Raw genomic sequence first — 16,935 nt, 5'->3', positions numbered from 1 at the left:
GCCTTAACAACAGGTCCCAGGCATCAGGCAGTACTTGTTAAATTACATGTTTTGTATTTATTGAAAAGATAAAGTTAGTATTATTCTAAACCTTATTAGGTTTCTGGAAGTCACAAACTCTGCACGAGAGCTGCCCTACCATTCCACCACTCTCTCACTTACTTCTGATCTGGTTTACATATGCAATAACAACATCAGCAATTTATTATGGAACTTAAAAACCAAAACCACATGTTGATAGTTCCCCGGTGGATTTTAGGGTGTGCTTTCAAGTTCCTCAATGCCATAGCATGTCTTCAAGCTGCTCACACTAATGACACAACCCAGGGATAGTACAGCGGCTGTGAAGCACCACTGGCAGGCAGACCGGGAGTACAGCAGGCAACTTCTCGGCTTCACTGACCAGGCTTCCACATCAGAAACCGCGGCTGCAGCAGACTTTTGGGTCACCCCACCGGACCACGCTGCCTTCTCCACTCTGCTACACCTCTGTTCCAGGTCTGGAAAGGTCTGGTAAATTAATGGATTTCACACAGCTTTCAAAAACAGGAAAAATATCTTGAAGAGATTAAATATGTCCGTATCTGCTGAATACCGCTTACAGAAGCTGCTTTATGGAGACTGGAGAGTTCTTTGGCTCTGACTCAAAATTTAGCCTCTTTGGCAAAAAAGTTGCAGGAGCAAGGCAAGAAGAAACAATATGTACAACCTGCTAGACCACTAGGAAAAAAATAGATACAACCAGCTAGACCATTAAATACTTGCAAGCAAAATACGTTCAAGGAATCAGCTAATTCTATGACATGCTGTACAATAATCTCAATTCTGAGTAGCACTGAAGCCACTATACCAGTTCTACACAATTGCAAACACACCATTTGCAATCAAAATCTCACTACTCAGTGGAGTCAGGTTTGAAGCCTAATTATTGTCTTTTGATCCTGTGCAAGTACAGGTTGTGACGGATCAACAGGCAGCGCTGTCTGCTTTGCATGCTGAAGCAATGACAGTGATGGGTAAAATGTGTAAATGTGGGTTTATGATAAAGAACATCATGAAATTCAGAATTATTACAGAGACAGCAATAGTCTACAGAAATAATGTTAATCATTCTTCAGTCACTCACGAGAATTTGCCACAACGCCAGATTTTAAAAGCATGGGGAAACAAGATTTGGAGAGAAGTAACAATGAGAGTCCACAGGGCCACAGTGGAAGCAAGGAGAGGAGGTGTTCTGAAATAGCTAAAAGCATCTTGCAATCATAGTATCTACTTCATCTTTCCGGGAGAAAAAGTTTGTGTACAAACACACAGTACCTTCTTTTGATAGCTAGCTGTGGCAACCAAAGACACCTCAGCTAGAAATTATACCCTCCCTGGAAGGAAAATACTCTAACAATCAGCACCTAAAAACCTCTTTGTTGATCCACTATATTTACTCTCTAATCCTATCAATCATTTCCAAACATATTCCCTAGCGGTGTTCCAGTTAATCGAGCATTATTATCACGGTTTCTTGTAACATTTAGAATTATTTATTCTGACACCTTTAACACCCAAACATCCTTCTTTGTTTCACCACTTTCAAAAATTTAACTAGCCCCCTCCCCATGCTGGACATTATTTCATTGAGTTTGCTTGTACAGGATTACTGTTTTTCTCTTAATCTCTTTTAACCCAGCAGCTGTATTGCGCTCCCTCTGCCACTCACTGTGCATCCAACTGATTCTAACAATTTAAGCTGATTTTTCTACAGATTTTACTTTCCCTGTATTTTTTAAGGAGAAAGCCAAGTAGCAAAAATTGTGGTCATGTTTGGAATTACATCAAAGACGGACCCATTGGTACAGGGCTCGTGTGTTATAAGCATTCCACTCACTTGCAAAGGAATAAAAAGATCACTACAAAGCATCACCATATACAACTACACTATTATCACCTGTGAGACAGATGATACTGACTCGTCAATAACTCCTGACCTTATTTTGCAAGAATCAAACATACTGATGTTCATTCCTAACCTTTACTGTATTTTAATCAAACTTTAAATATCAACCTAAAGCAGTTGACCATTGAAAGAGTCATGGAATTCTGCTTCAAGGGCAAAACCAAAATAGAAAATAATTTACCACATCACTAAATGCTTGTTCTCGTGGGAAAAAAACAGCATGATGAGAAAACTACATCTGGTGACAAACAAAGAAACAAAAGAAGAAAAGAAAATCTGCTTATGTCCATTTTAAGGATGTAGTCATCCTAGATGGTCAAAATCTCTCAGAATGAGATTTTTCAAGTTGAAGATTGTTCCCTACTGTATTGTTGAAGCTTTTGCACCACTGAGTATTCACTTCTCCAAAAATGTATCTTTCCTGACTCCCTGGAAGATGATTTCACAGTCTAGTAGACCTCAGTGTTAAGCTGTTTTTCCAATGCTTAGTTCTCCTAGAATAAGTTCAGTTGGAAGGGACCCTTGAGATCATTGATTCCATTGAGTCTTCTTTCTGTATCTTATCCCATGATTCACAGTTAGGTCTTTCTGACCATACATAGCTTCTTTTCCTGCTGCTTCTGCTAGGGCTTTTCAGTTAGGAAGTAAGGTTATTCCCCAAAAGACAGATAACATTCCAGCCCTCGCCAGTTACTAGGGATCATTCCTACCCTTTGAAAATCCCTGTGTTATTTACTTCAAGACAAACAACCCACCTTGTAAGAGGCACACAACTAAGACAGATATCAAAAGTTTATAGGTTCTTTTGAAGCAAAGAGCTTCAATGGCAAGTTAGGTTCCAACACCGGAAACTTGCTACTAGGATTCTAACCTTACCCTTAATTCAGTTCGTGTATTCCTTGCCGTCTCTCTTCAGTTGTCAAAAACTGGAAGAGTGAAATCTTTCTCTCAGAAGAGGCACTCAAAACCACTAACCTTGGACTTCTGCCATGTCTCAATTCAGAGAGTTGAACAAAAAAATGGTTTTTATTGGTGCTGAAACAAAATGTAATTTTCATAGGGTAGACTAATGGCCCAACTTCTGCCCCAAATTACTGTAATTCTTTTCTTGATGGCATAAAGTTTGCATCTGCAATCCAGAAATGCATCTGTCCCTAAACGAATCAATAAAACCACATAAGGCAGTGTACAATCACAGCAGCAACAATGGGGTAACTCCGCTTTGCTAACTGAACACTACAGAAGTGCCATGTACTTATATGCAGACGATAACAAGAGAAACTGTGTCCACGCCCGTCACAACAAGGTCTTCTGTTTCTGTAATTCACTGAGCATCTTTATTAGTGTGGTAGAATCTTATTCATGTACATACAGATATCATCCCCACAATATATTCAGCATTATTAAAGAAAAAAAAATGTAAAATTGACAATAATTTATTTGACTGCAACTTCACTAGGCCACAGAAAATGGAAAGAGTATCAGTGCCATGCAGAACAGTAACCACTCACCGCTAAGTCTTTAGCATGAAGAGACTAAGATTTATTTAGACACTGTGGGCCACTGACTCCACACCATCAACTGTGAAGCTGTTTCTGTCACAATGGTGAGGCATCTGCCAATTTTTAAGCTCTAAGGTTTTCCCATTAACTCAGTCCATTATTCTCCTATAATTTCTGAAAGATAAAGTTATCTTTTACTAAAAACAAGTGTTTCTATATTAAATGCACACCCAGAGACGAACTCACTCAACTCTCTCCCCATGTGTCCTCCATAGCTTCATCAAATCCTTTGCAAAGGCATTTTTTCTAACCTCAATCCCTCGCAGATAAAAATCCACTATGACATCATTGCTCTGCTTTGGGGAATGTGTCACATGTACTGGGAACTCATGAATGGGGCTACATTTAGATGGGGAAGAATTAGCCTGCTCAGGACAAAGAAGAACAAGTGGAAACACGATGACATAACTTACAAACCAGATACAGATGGGAGGGGAGAGGGAAAAAAAAAAAAAAAGAGGATTAAGTCCTCACCACACACAATCCAAAGGCATTTAAAATACACAGTACCCAGAGCAAAATGCTAACTGATACACACTAGATGCAAAATAAAATGTGAACACAAGATTACCTTTCAGGTCTTGTCACAAGTGTGCTGTACGGAAGGAGCTGAAAGATGACAATGCTGTGCCTTATAAGAAGAAATTCAATTTTCACATGCTACACTTAGGGACAGGAAAAATAAAATTATAATTAGCACACAGGAAGGTTTCCTCTGAGGTATATGGGTCTGAGCCTGAAGAATCTGTGATCATAAAGAAAATCCTGGAAATACAAATAAAAGCACTGCTACTGTCCTAAGTCCCCAGACAAAAACTGGCAACAATACCACTGCCATCTCATGAAATGCAAACTGAAACTGGTATGTTTTTACTCCATGTTTTCTTCTGACGCTCAAATGCCTGCTCACAGTGGAAGTGCCAAAAATCTCGTCAGTTCTCTGTGTCACTGCTTGGTAAGCTACAAACATCAGTAAGAATAGATGTGGGAGCCACTAAAAGATAATTCAGAAACCACTGCCTGTGGGGAAACTGTATCACAGCTAATGAGCAACAGAAAAAAAAAAAAAAAAAGACTAAACTTCTGAAGCTTTAGTCGCTCTGCAGCAGAAAATGGCTTCCAGATTTGTTTCCCTGAAGCTTAGCATGTTGACCCACACATTTTCTTTTTAGACAGGACTACATCCAGGAAATTTGCTCTTTGGATAATAAAAGGATGGTGGAGATCTTTAGGGGTATTCCTTCCTCTTGATAAAAAAAGTTCTTATTTAATGAACATCTTTAGAGTGTCTTCAAATGATTCAGTTAATAAACAAGAATAAACAGACCAGAAATTGTAAGAGTCTGAATAGATAATATTCAAGTACAATAGGGGGTACTTTTTATACTGTATGCCAAGTCCTTGTTATGTAGTTGGCATTGGCTTGGTTACAGCAACTATGAGATAACTCCCTAGCATGCTGTGTCATCAAATTGCATCAGATGGATACTCCGGTTACACAAAGTCTCTTCCCTTCCCCACTCCTCTGCTCCAAACAGGATGTAAATTTTAAAGAGCAATGATGGATGACAACATGGAAAATACTATGCTGATAATTACTTATCTACCAAAGTGTAATGACTGCTCCAATTACTTTAGTCAAAACTAATGGTAAAATGCAGTCTTGATCTTGATACTTACAAAGCTGTACTGCCACAGTGCTTGTGAGGCTGCGGGAAGGGGTAGTTAGACCAGGGTGAACACTGAACTATACACAACTGGAAGTCTCGGGCAAGTTTGATTTTCTCCTAAATAATCCACTCCTGCTGCCAACCTCATGAAAGCTCCCATGACACTGCCTTAACAGGTGACTGATACTTTTTTTGTATTTTCAACATCTCAACGGGTCTTCTTATGGGGAAAAAAAAAATTAACTGGACCTTTCCTCTCCTGTATTCTCCCTCTTATGCACACAGGCCACCTGTCGACTCCTGCCACTGGACAAAACGGCCACAACAATGGTGCAGGGCCCCTTCCCCAGCGAGTGGCACCAGTGGAACACGGGTGGGTTTCCAGCTTGACACTGAGCAACTTCTCTGCAAGTGGAGTCTTCCTAAAGTCACCAGCACTTCAGCCAGGTTTCCCACGCTATTCAAACTAAGTATGAATAATCATACGTGACTACATAGCACACCACTTCACACTTGAAAGGTTTGATGACTTTGTCTTTGAGAACTATCTTCTCTCCCTAACATGAAGCCCCACAGGTGCCACTGGAAATCCACCCAAAGACTTCAATGGATTCTTCTCAGAGCCACTAAAGCAGTGAATTTTATCCGAATTATCAGGTACACCCACTGTTCAACATCTCACTACACCTGAAAAGCCAACACAAAAAGGATGCCACTAAAGTTTGTATGCCACTACCACATAATAACTGTGTGAGATACTACAAAAGGCCATGAAGCAGCACAATTCCTGTTCAGCATTGGAGAGTGGGAAAATCTTCAACAAGCAAAGTTACTAAAGTGATGGTAGATGTGCACCTAGTTGGAGAAGGTCAATCTTTAAGTGGGATGTGTCTGATAACTGAGACACAGAATATTATCAAATAGGAAGAATAACAGATTTTTGTGTGTATGTATTGTCACTGAGTCCTTGCAGTTCATAGGATTATTAAACCTTCAGGCTGACTTTAAAAGTATCTAATGGACTGAAAAAATATGTTCTTCTTCCTTGCACCACAAGAAGCCCTGAATTATTCAACCCCACCCTGTGAATTCCTTTCTGGTAATTTCACCTGCTGGTTTCAGGTGTAAAACACCTGCAAATGTATAGTACATAACCCTCAGCGTTTCCAAAGACCAACGGCCCTGAAGTCACTGCCCTACAGGGCTCTTGGACAGACAGTCAAAAAAGTCTCTGTTTTCTAAATAAATGAAGTGCAGTTTCTTAATTAAGAAAAAGAAAAAAAGGAAAAAGGAAAAAGGAAAAAGGAAAAGGAAAAGGAAAAGGAAAAGGAAAAGGAAAAGGAAAAGGAAAAGGAAAAGGAAAAGGAGGAAAAGAAAGAGAAAGAGAAAGAGAAAGAGAAAGAGAAAGGGAAAGGGAAAGGGAAAGGGAAAGGGAAAGGGAAGGGAAAAGGAAAAGGAAAAGGAAAAGGAAAAGGAAAAGGAAAAGGAAAAGGAAAAGGAAAAGGAAAAGGAAAAGGAAAAGGAAAAGGAAAAGGAAAAGGAAAAGGAAAAGGAAAAGGAAAAGGAAAAGGAAAAGGAGGAAAAGAAAGAGAAAGAGAAAGAGAAAGGGAAAGGGAAAGGGAAAGGGAAAGGGAAAGGGAAAGGGAAAGGGAAAGGGAAAGGGAAAGGAAAAGGAAAAGGAAAAGGAAAAGGAAAAAGAAAAAGAAAAAGAAAAAGAAAAAGAAAAAGAAAAAGAAAAAGAAAAAGAAAAAGAAAAAGAAAAAGAAAAAGAAAAAGAAAAAGAAAAAGAAAAAGAAAAAGAAAAAGAAAAAGAAAAAGAAAAAGAAAAAGAAAAAGAAAAAGAAAAAGAAAACACACACATACAAAGGACAAAACCAAAAAACAAATGAACAAAACAAACAAAACAAAAAAAAAAAACCACTAAACTCTTATCTTACTGCTGTTTGTCCTGTTCTGTTATCCAGAATGTATCTAGTACATGTATATAAACCTGTACCACAGTGCCTGTGGAGGCCACTGCTGACAAGACGGTAACACAGAATTTAACACTGCAGATCAAAATTGAGTTATGAACTGCTCAGGTTTCAACAGAGTTATGCACTGGAAGGAAAAAAAATCAAAAATTCCTTTGGACGTCTACATACAAAGTCATTATATTCATGGATAAAGATACTGAAGAAAAGTATCTTCAATAAAATACGAATTTGCACACCGGAAACCTGACCGATAAAAATTGCCTTTGTGCCATGTGCAAAAAGGCTGTTAATTGCAGTTTTAATTCCTAGAGAACCTCCAACAGGCACCCATTTTTGGAGTAGAGAACTTACTACTTTTTTGAGAACATCATAAATATATAAAAGCTAGGACTGTGCTTTTAACATTTACTTTTCATGCAACTGTATTACCACACTGCCACTGAGTTCAAAATGCTTCTATCAGTTATCAGGGGGTAATTTATGCTGAGAGGAATCTGACAGAGAACCAGATCTCCTCTGGAAAAGGTTTTGTGATTCCTGCCTGATGACAGCTAACAACCCAACTCTCATAATCAGTGCAGCAGAAGACATCAGGTGATGCTCCACATAACGTAACCCAAAGAGTTACCTGATACATTACTGAGCCTACTTTTTATCTAAAATAAGCAGTCATAGATGCAGCTTATAGATACCCAAATCAAGTAAATCTTCCCTTCTCTGTCCAGATTACTTATTTGGATTTCCTTGAGACAAAAATTTTGTTCAGGAGACTGAGAGATCTTGGCTTCAAAACCAGAAATAATCAAGTCAGAAGCTAACTAGAAATACTAGTTCTTTTTAATAAAGTAGTTAGATTTGAATCCAGAACATGCTTCAACATATTGTATATTGAGGCATTAAAAGTAATTCCTAAAACATAGATGTGTTTTCTGTAACCTAAATTACCTTTTAATTTGCATTTAAAAGCAGCTTGACCTAGACTGAAATAAAGACATTCAGTCTCTACCATTTTCTTAGGTAAAGAAATAAAAAGATACATGACAGCATGTTAAGTCTCCAACTCAACTTCAACTGCAACTAAAACTGCCGATTCCAAAACTGGTGAGACCCAAAGGATACTCCACTCACAGAACCCACTAAAACTGCCTGACTTGGACAGGACTTTGAACTACGGCTAGAGCAATCAGATTAATTATCGTGAGGCTGTAGTTAAAAGTCTAAAGCCTAGATGCTGAAGCTAACGCAGAGCCAAGGTTACGAAGCACAGGGCTGTCCCCTGGGACTGATTCCCAGCCCCCTGCCAAGATGGCATCGAGCTCAAACATCTCTCCGAAGCTCCTTGCAGCCCCAGCACAGTTGAGCGAGAAGAAGCTTTCAAGGGCTTTGGGATTTTCTCATTGTTATGAAATAAAATTAAGCATGCCAAAATCTGAATGATGTCATGGCAATCTCATAAGTGGATTACATTAATCATTTATCAGCAAGGGAAGATAATTCTTGAGCGAGAGCAGAACCTCGAGTTCATCCCTATTTATCACTCTGAGACAAAAGGTACAATAACTGGGGTATGATAAATACATGTTAAGTTTGTGGAAAAGGTATGTAAAATGTCCACTGAAAATGCAACAGAATTACAAAGATACAGACCAGTTTCACACCGATTCTTTTGTTTAACACAAATTCCTGTCAGCTCATCATAAAGTTACTGGGGGAGATTTTCTTCCTTAAGTAAAGGGTAACTGCACAACACATAATTAGTAGGAATTCTGCTTAATATATCTTTCACTTCTAAGAATCATAGAAATATAGTGTAGTTTGGGTTGGAAGAGACCTTCAACAGCCATATAGTCCAACCCCTGCCATGAGCAGGGACATCTGCAACTAGATCAGGTTGCTCAGAGCCCCATCCAGCCTGGCCTGGGATGTCTCCAAGGATGGAGCATCTACCACCCCCCTGGGCAACCTGGGCCAGTGTTTCACCACCTTCATTGTAAAAACATTTCTTCCTCATGTCTAGCCTGAATCTCCCCTCTTTTAGTCTAAAACGATCACCCTTCGTCCTATCACAACAAGCCCTGCCAAAAAGTGTGTCCCCCCTTTTAAGTATTGAAAGGCTGCAATACGGTCTCCCTGGAGTCTTCTCTTCTCCAGGCTGAAAAACCCCAAGTCTCTCAGCCTGTCCTCACAGCAGAGCTGTTCCAGCCCTCTGATCATTTCTGTGGCCTCCTCTGGCCCCACTCCAACAGTTTCATGGCTGTCCTAGAATCATAGAATCATGTTTTAAAAACAGTGCTCTAATTTTTAAACTGTTGTAACATAATTTAACACAAAAAGTTGTTTTCTAAACTTCTGAATGCTACTTTTCTCTGCTTTGATGGTCTTAAAAATGCAATTTTTAAAAAGTAAAAAATTATCTGGTCACTGGATAAGCCTAATACAGCAAATTTAACTGTATTTCAGCCCTCTCCTGAGTTGAATGACTATGGTAAGATGGATTTAGAAACCAGTGCCCACCAGGAGGTAGTCACCATTCCCATCACACAGCAGACACTCTTCACCCCAGCCCTCCTCTGCCCCAGCGGCACTGGCTGAGCCAGCAGCTCTGCACGGCGGCTTGGCCAGCGGAGGAGGAGGAGGAGGAGGAAAGCAGTTCACAGGAAGGCTTGCTTTAGTTAAGCCAAGGTGGCATGTGCAGCCCTTGCCTTAGTCACCCAATTTGAGCTTAGATCAGATGGCATTTAGGGATCCTTTCCAACTCAAGTTACTCTGTGATCATAAAAATGCTGGTGCGAGAAAGCTGTTAAGAAAAGTGAAGAAAAAAAACCCTTAGCTTCCCCCACACACCACACAAAATGTACCAATTCCCTCTTCTAGCAGTGGAGGCACTACCCACCCTCCCAAAATTCACCTGAGACAGTCAACATATAGAAAACTACTGGCTTTGCCTGTTCTTTGAATCTGAAGAGTGTTAATTAAAGCATTTTGCTTACGCTAGCCTGGGGAAGGCATGGAACAAGAGCTTTTACCCTCCACTTTCACCCCCTGCTCTGGTGCGAGCTTTTTTAGATATTACTCTCCATTGTTGTTTTTTTTTAAATGCTTTTCTAATTTAAATTTATTTAGTCTAAAGAAGAGTTATAGTTAATATTTCCAAAGAACCAAGATTTCAAAGATGATCAAAGTCCCATCAGAATAGACATTGTATAAATACACAGTAACAGTAGCACTGTTGGTAAGAATTGCAACTCATATATCAGAATTATTTTTTTTTAAATCATGAATAAAACCTAAGCATATGTTAAGAGAAAAAAAGCCATGTTCATGTATGTTTTAAATCTTCTATTATGTTCTTATTTTTTTCCACCTCCTTCTGTTTAGAAATAACTTATTTTCCCAGCCCCTAAGCTCTTGCCCACCTGAAGTTCCCTCCAATTTTTGAGCAAAATATGTCTCTTTAAAAAAACAAAAATTCTGAGTGGTCACCAGAAAATGAACAATCAGAAACCTTTTTCTCTTATCTACAAAAATGAAAATAATTGCAGAGAAACAAAATTATTTATCCAGATCAATACAGGGAATCAAACCTTATCTGCTAGATATCAAACCAATACCTCAACCACATACATATAGAAAGGCAGTTCTTCCCTGATATATATCCCCAGCATAGAAAAAATAAAGTAAGTGATAGAATTTAGGGTAGTTGTTCTATTGATCTTGGCAGCAGATGGCCAAGTTCTGAAGACACTCTGGCTCTGCTGTCCCAATGTTTTCTTGATCTGTGTTCATCTTTTACATGTGAAAGTTTGAATATCAAATTCAACAGGGATACTCTTGATGCACAAAAAGGTGCCCAGAAATTCAGAAGAGTTTATTTAGTTGAAAAAAAAGAAATTACCACTAAAAGGATTGTGGCAGAATGCAAACCCCCCTCTCTCCCCCTCCCTCCTTCAGTATGGAAGGAGTAGGCACATCTCCCTCTCTCTCTGCTGTTTGAGGCTAACAGCTTCTTTTGTTTGGCCCCAGAGCCCCCTGGCCAGGGCCGTTAGGAGAAGGGAGTGCCCCGAGGCACCACTGAGCCGCTGGGTGCCTGCGGCCAGTGTGGGGGATGTTTGGAGGCTTCAGGGGCACCCACAGCCAGTGTGGGGGTGCAGAGAAGCTTCTGGAATGCCTACAGTCAGATCTGATAAGCCTATTAAAAAACGGGATTCTCGTCGAGAGTCCGCTCATTGTCATGGGTCTCTCGGAGCACGAGCGAGATGCTGCCACCGAGAGCCCCCTCCCCGGGATGGAGACTCCGCTCGCCTTGCCGCCACAGTGTGAGTAAAACTTCTCGCAGGATTGCAAATATATTTATATTTTCCGTGCATATTTGCACGTGTAACTTTCCGTGCTCAATATGAGCACGTGTAAAATTAATCCTCGCATAATCGCGGGTGTATTTTCCTTCCGTGCACATTTGCACGAGTAACTTTCCGTGCACATTTGCACGCGTACTTTCCGTGCTTAATACAAGCACGTGTACTTGTTTTCCGTGCACATTTGCACGTGTAACTTTGCGTGCTCAATATGAGCATGTGTATAAATTATTTCCTCACACAATCGCGGGTGTATTTTCCTCCCGTGCTTCCACATAAGCACGGGTAATATTCCGTGCACATTTGCACGTGTAAGTAAATTAACCCTCGCAGGATTGCGAGTGTATTATAAATTTAGCCTCGCACAATCGCGAGTGTACTAACTTTCCGTACTCACTACGAGTACGTGTATCTCTCTTAAAATAATCCCACACCGTGTTTAGGCAAGTGTGTACTTCTCCGGGACTCAGGGACGGCTCCAGCATTGTTTTGGGTGAAGCCATGTGCATGCACACTGTGGACCGCCTGTTGTATTAGTTGCTGGCCCTTAACAATTTTCCTCAACTGATATCCACACCTGTATTTAAGTCACTTTTGGAGTGCTAAAACCCTGTTTCTCACCGGTTCGATAAAAGTTGTTTTGGACCCTGTTGTCCCTTAAACTAACCTCGGGGTGCCTCCGTGACAAGGATTCAGTCCAAATTCCAAGGATGTTCTGCTCATCTGCCACATTCACTCACAGACTTTCAATGAAGTCTCTCATTCCCTGTTTTCACATTTTCTTCAGACGGGTGACAAGGTGGACACCTTCTTACAGACAGTAATTTCAATTGAAGTGCTTATTAAAAAGAAATAAGCAAGTAATGTGTAATTGCTGGTTTATGAGTAAGATTTGAGAGACCAAACAGATAATCCAATAATATACTGGACAGCATGGGGTAAGGGAACATGTCTAACAACAAAAATACAATAATTTAAACACTCTAAATTTTTTAAACATTGTGAAATCATTGGCTAAATGTCACAGAGCATTTTCTCCTCTTCACCCAGAGTAGTCTACCTCACTGAGATGATTTATTGTTTTAACTACTTCTAATCAATTTACTTCACTAGTTTCCTTGATAATGTACAAAACCCCACTGCTGATCCACAAATAGTTGTTTATACAGGCTTACTGGATGATGGAAAGTTCTCCCAGTAAGGATTTGCAGTTAGAACACAGCACACAAATTACCTTGTAAGACATGATCCTGCAAGGACAATGCGATGTACCAGGTGAGATGCTACTTTCCCAGTGGTACCTCCCTATTGGCTCCATGGAAAGAGATTTTTGCAGCGGAAACAAAAATACTATCACACTGCTCTGAGCAGCCGGCTTATCAAATCAGTCAACACTATGAAGCAAAAACAATCAATCTGCTTTTTAGAAACCTTTAACCCCTACACAATATGTGTTACGCACAATCTGCCTGACACAAATGAGCAGAGGGTTGCTTGCTAGACCTCTCATTAGGCAGCAATCCTCACCTTCTGCGAAACCAGAAAAACACATTTAAAATGCATTAGTGGAACATCAAGGTTTGACTCAAACCCACAGTAATAGGATCTTGTTCAAAGTTAAGCTTCAATTAATCAAGCTGCACTGCCTATGGGCAACATGTATTAAACTATGTGAAGCACCTCTATTTATTATTATTATTACTGCTACTACTTTTTTCTTTGAGTAAAGGAAAAGGTCTAATTCTTCTAATTCATAATCACATATGAATCCAGAACATGAATGATCAATAGCAGACAAGTTGAGTGTTGAGGGAAAAATACTGAATCTGGTCTGAAGTATCTAGGCCACGAGATATAAATTAAAAGTTTTAGCTCTCTGTTTGATCTTTCCTTCATTTTGTCTACTTGATGATTCTGAAGTTTGGTTTGGTTGGTTAGGTTTTTTTGTTTGGTCGTTTTTTGTTTGGTTTGGTTTTGGTGGGGGAGGGTTGTTGCTTGGTTTTTGTTTGGGTTTTTGGTTTTGTTTGGTTTTTTGTTTGGTTGGCTTGTTTGTTTGGGTTTAATTTGTTTTTATTTAGGGGGTCGTTTTTTGGTTTTATTGGTTTGGTTTTCATTTGGGTTTTTTTGTTTGATTTTGTTTGGGGTATTTGTTTCATTTTGTTTGGGTTTTTTTCACTTGGTTGGTTTGGTTTTCTTTTGTTTTTTTGTTTGGCAGGTTGGTTTGTTTTGCTTTTTCGTATCCTCATGATTAGTTTTGGATACTAACTCTGAACTCACACACATGCAGTAACACCACAGAATCATTGTGGTGTTTATTTTCCAAGCTACCTTTTCTGGATTTACTAATTGATTTTTCTGATTTTGTTTGCCATAAGCACTACCACACACTGAGACAACCTAAAGGCAAGCAGCAAAACCACTACTAATGACTACCCGTGTCGACATGTTAAAAATACAAAATAAGCAGCTGAATGGGAGATTCCATTTCTCTGCGCCCAGTGTGTTTCATGACAGCTCTAGCAGTGGTAGGGACCGCTTATGAAAAGGTTAACAACGTTTCAGAGATGCACATAACCCTCGTATTGCAGGCTTTTAAAGTTTCAGAACATAAGCATTATATATGACTGTGGCTTACAACTATATCAAAGAAGTCAGAAGCCAATTCCTGGCATCAACCACATCCAGCATCACCACATTTCTTCCAAAGCATTGCTTCCTACGGTTTAAACACATAAAGACAGTTTTAACAAGTGAAAAATCGGGAATGCATTTACACTCTTCCCAACACATAAGGAACTGCAAAATTATAATAAATGGTTAAAAATTAAATTATTAATTCAAAAAATCACAAAAAATTATTTTCCATTAAGTAACCAAAAAGAATTATACTAAAAAACCTTGGTTTCTTTCTCTTCTCTTCAACACACCATTTCTATCTACCTAAATATACCAAATCACCTTTCCATGAGCCATACACTTTATAACCGAAGCGTTCATCTGTGAATATCTTCATTTTAATAGCCTTCCAAAAGGCTGGCCTTGCATCTGTTAAAAGACAGCATAGTAGCCAGAAAAATTGCTATTTTAAGTGAGGACTACACACTAATTTAACATAAATGTATTGATTCAAGATACAACTACAAGTGTCCAAGAAAACTTAGACCAATGAATCATACAATTCATATTATAAAGCCAACCTGGAACTGCCATTAGTTTGCAGAAATCAGTTTAGCCTAAAAGCTCATAGATCTCTCAGTCTCACATCACATTTTCTAATCAAGACAAGCTGTCTTCCTCTCAGGTTTACACTTGACTTGTTAGACATCCACAACGTCTGTCCGAAGGTACATCAGAATGCTAAATTTTCTGCTTTTGCAGAGTTTCCTGTGGTCTTCCATTATTTCCTGAGCATGTAATTTTTCAGTATAAATCAACACAAATGTACAGAATTTGATGGTGTTCTCTTTCACTCCCAAACAGTGTTTCTGGGCAGCCTACTTCTCCCCTTGCCCACACCTTCCCCCCATTACAGCTCAACGTAAACAGGCACCTCACTTTTGGTTATCTGCATACCACTAAAACATAGCACCTAGAGAATAAACACACTCTATGTCACTGTCAGTGTTTGGGAAAAATCAGGCATCACATACTTGTTCCAGCCACATGCTGCAAAGGCAGGTGCAGCCCATCCAGATTTTGACAGCAATGCAGCAGAACCTGGAGTACTGTGACTGGAATATTTTCCAGGGCAAGTTGTTTGGGACCCAATGGGCCGCAGTCGCAGAGCAGGCGCAAAACTGCAGCCACCTGGGTGTACTCTTATCAGCTGTTATAAGATGACGCATGTCAAAGACAAGAAAAATGCTACATGCCTGATCTGCCCTACACCCACATTAGCTCAGTCTTAATATATGCAGAGTCAGGCAAACATCTCTGCCTTCTATTTCCTCAGCAGCTATGAAAACAGCCAGATCTGCAACACGCTCTCTAAAGCAAACTGTAATTCCATAATCCAAAAAAGCTACAACAGGGGAAAGCAAAAGATGTTGCAGTTTTCCAGCCTAGGCCCAAGTTCCATTCTCTCTTAAAAGGCAGATTTATAGATGATGACAACAGAAGTCTTGGTAAATCACTCCTGTTACCACTGATCTTTCCAGAAAGCAGATGCAGCACATACGGCTGCACTGACCATGACTGTCATTTAGGCAACCGTTATACCAGACTGCTTTTCTGGGAAGAAAAGATCAAGATGCCTTCTTTTTCTTGAAACTAGTACGTGATGGTAGCAGATGTCACCTCACCCCCCAGCCCAGTGATGGAGAGCAGAACGGGCCACTCGCAGCACCCCACAGAGAGGATGGGAAGATCCGGCCGCCGTTGGGTTCCCCCCTGCAAACAGGGACGGGGGCGGAGGGCCCGGCAGCACCTCCTGCAGGAGAGGGCTCTGCTCCCCGTCCTGCTGCGGCCGTGATGGCTCGATCGGCGGCTGCAGAATCTCCACATCCCACCCCCCCATTTCTCCTTTCACCACAGAAAGGATGCATAGAGGGGGAGGGATAAATCAAAACCAGTGCAGTAAGGTATGCCCATCTCCACGCGGTATTATTCCAAGCATATCCCACCAACACCGAATAAAATAATTAAATAGACGAAATAAGCGAAAGCACGTAATTGCACGCCGGAGGCTGGAACCGAGGCATCCATGTACGTGTTGACGCCGCTCCCCGCGGCCCGGGGCAGGTGCAGAGCCGCCCCCGCCCGCTCGCAGATGCCCGCACAGCCCTGCGGGCGCACACGGAGCCCCGCCGCAGCCCCGGCCGCAGTCCCCTGTGGCCGGGAGGCTCCGCGAGTGCGGCAGCAGGCGCCGAACCCGCGCCCCCCGCCCGAGGGCCCGCCGGCCTCCCCGCCACCCACCGACGCGGGGGACACGGACCCCACTCCTGCTCCCGGCCCCTCCGCACCTGGTGCGGGTCCGCGCCCCCTCCTCAGCAGGCAGGGCGGCTCCGGCGGGGGTGGCAGCGCAGCGCAGGGCGGAAAGCCCGGCAGCCAGCCGCTCCTCCCGCCGCCACCATCTTCCTCCTGCCGCCGCCAGCACCGCCCGGCCCGGCCCCTCCTGCCGCGCCGCCCTCCCCGCGTCAGCGCGCCCGCCCGCCCCGCTCAGCCCCGCACGCCGCGGAGAGCGGTGGGGGAGCGGCGGGCGCGGGGTGCCGGGGCCGAGGCTCCGCAGGGGCGGGTGAAGCCCTGGGCTGCCCCGGCGGGCTGAGGGACGGCCCCGCGGGGGGTCAGAGTGGCCCGTCGTCGTCCAGAGGGTGCCCGGCACCGAGCAGCGCTACTCCTCGGACGGTGCAGAAGTAGCCCCTGGCAAAACCCTCTGACATGCCGGTTCTTGCGTGGGTAGTACAGAGCGAGGGTGGCCCGGCAGGG

The 16,935-nt window shown here is 41.8% G+C and overlaps 1 protein-coding gene across 2 annotated transcripts in view; it reads right to left on the bottom strand.

The window, feature by feature from the left end:
• APBA1 (amyloid beta precursor protein binding family A member 1) overlaps positions 1-16,588 on the bottom strand; it is a 107,070-nt gene extending 90,482 nt beyond the window's left edge. For both annotated transcript variants that reach the window (XM_082074715.1, XM_082074716.1), the window contains exon 1: positions 16,473-16,588. The gene's annotated coding sequence lies outside the window, so the exon portion shown is untranslated. The remainder of the gene's footprint in view (positions 1-16,472) is intronic.
• Between the last annotated feature and the right edge of the window lie 347 nt (positions 16,589-16,935).

This window comes from Streptopelia decaocto (assembly GCF_964273445.1).
Source record: "Streptopelia decaocto genome assembly, chromosome: Z".
NCBI lineage: Eukaryota > Metazoa > Chordata > Aves > Columbiformes > Columbidae > Streptopelia > Streptopelia decaocto.
Note: the sequence above shows the minus strand (reverse complement) of the source record. Positions and strands in the feature narration are given on the sequence as shown.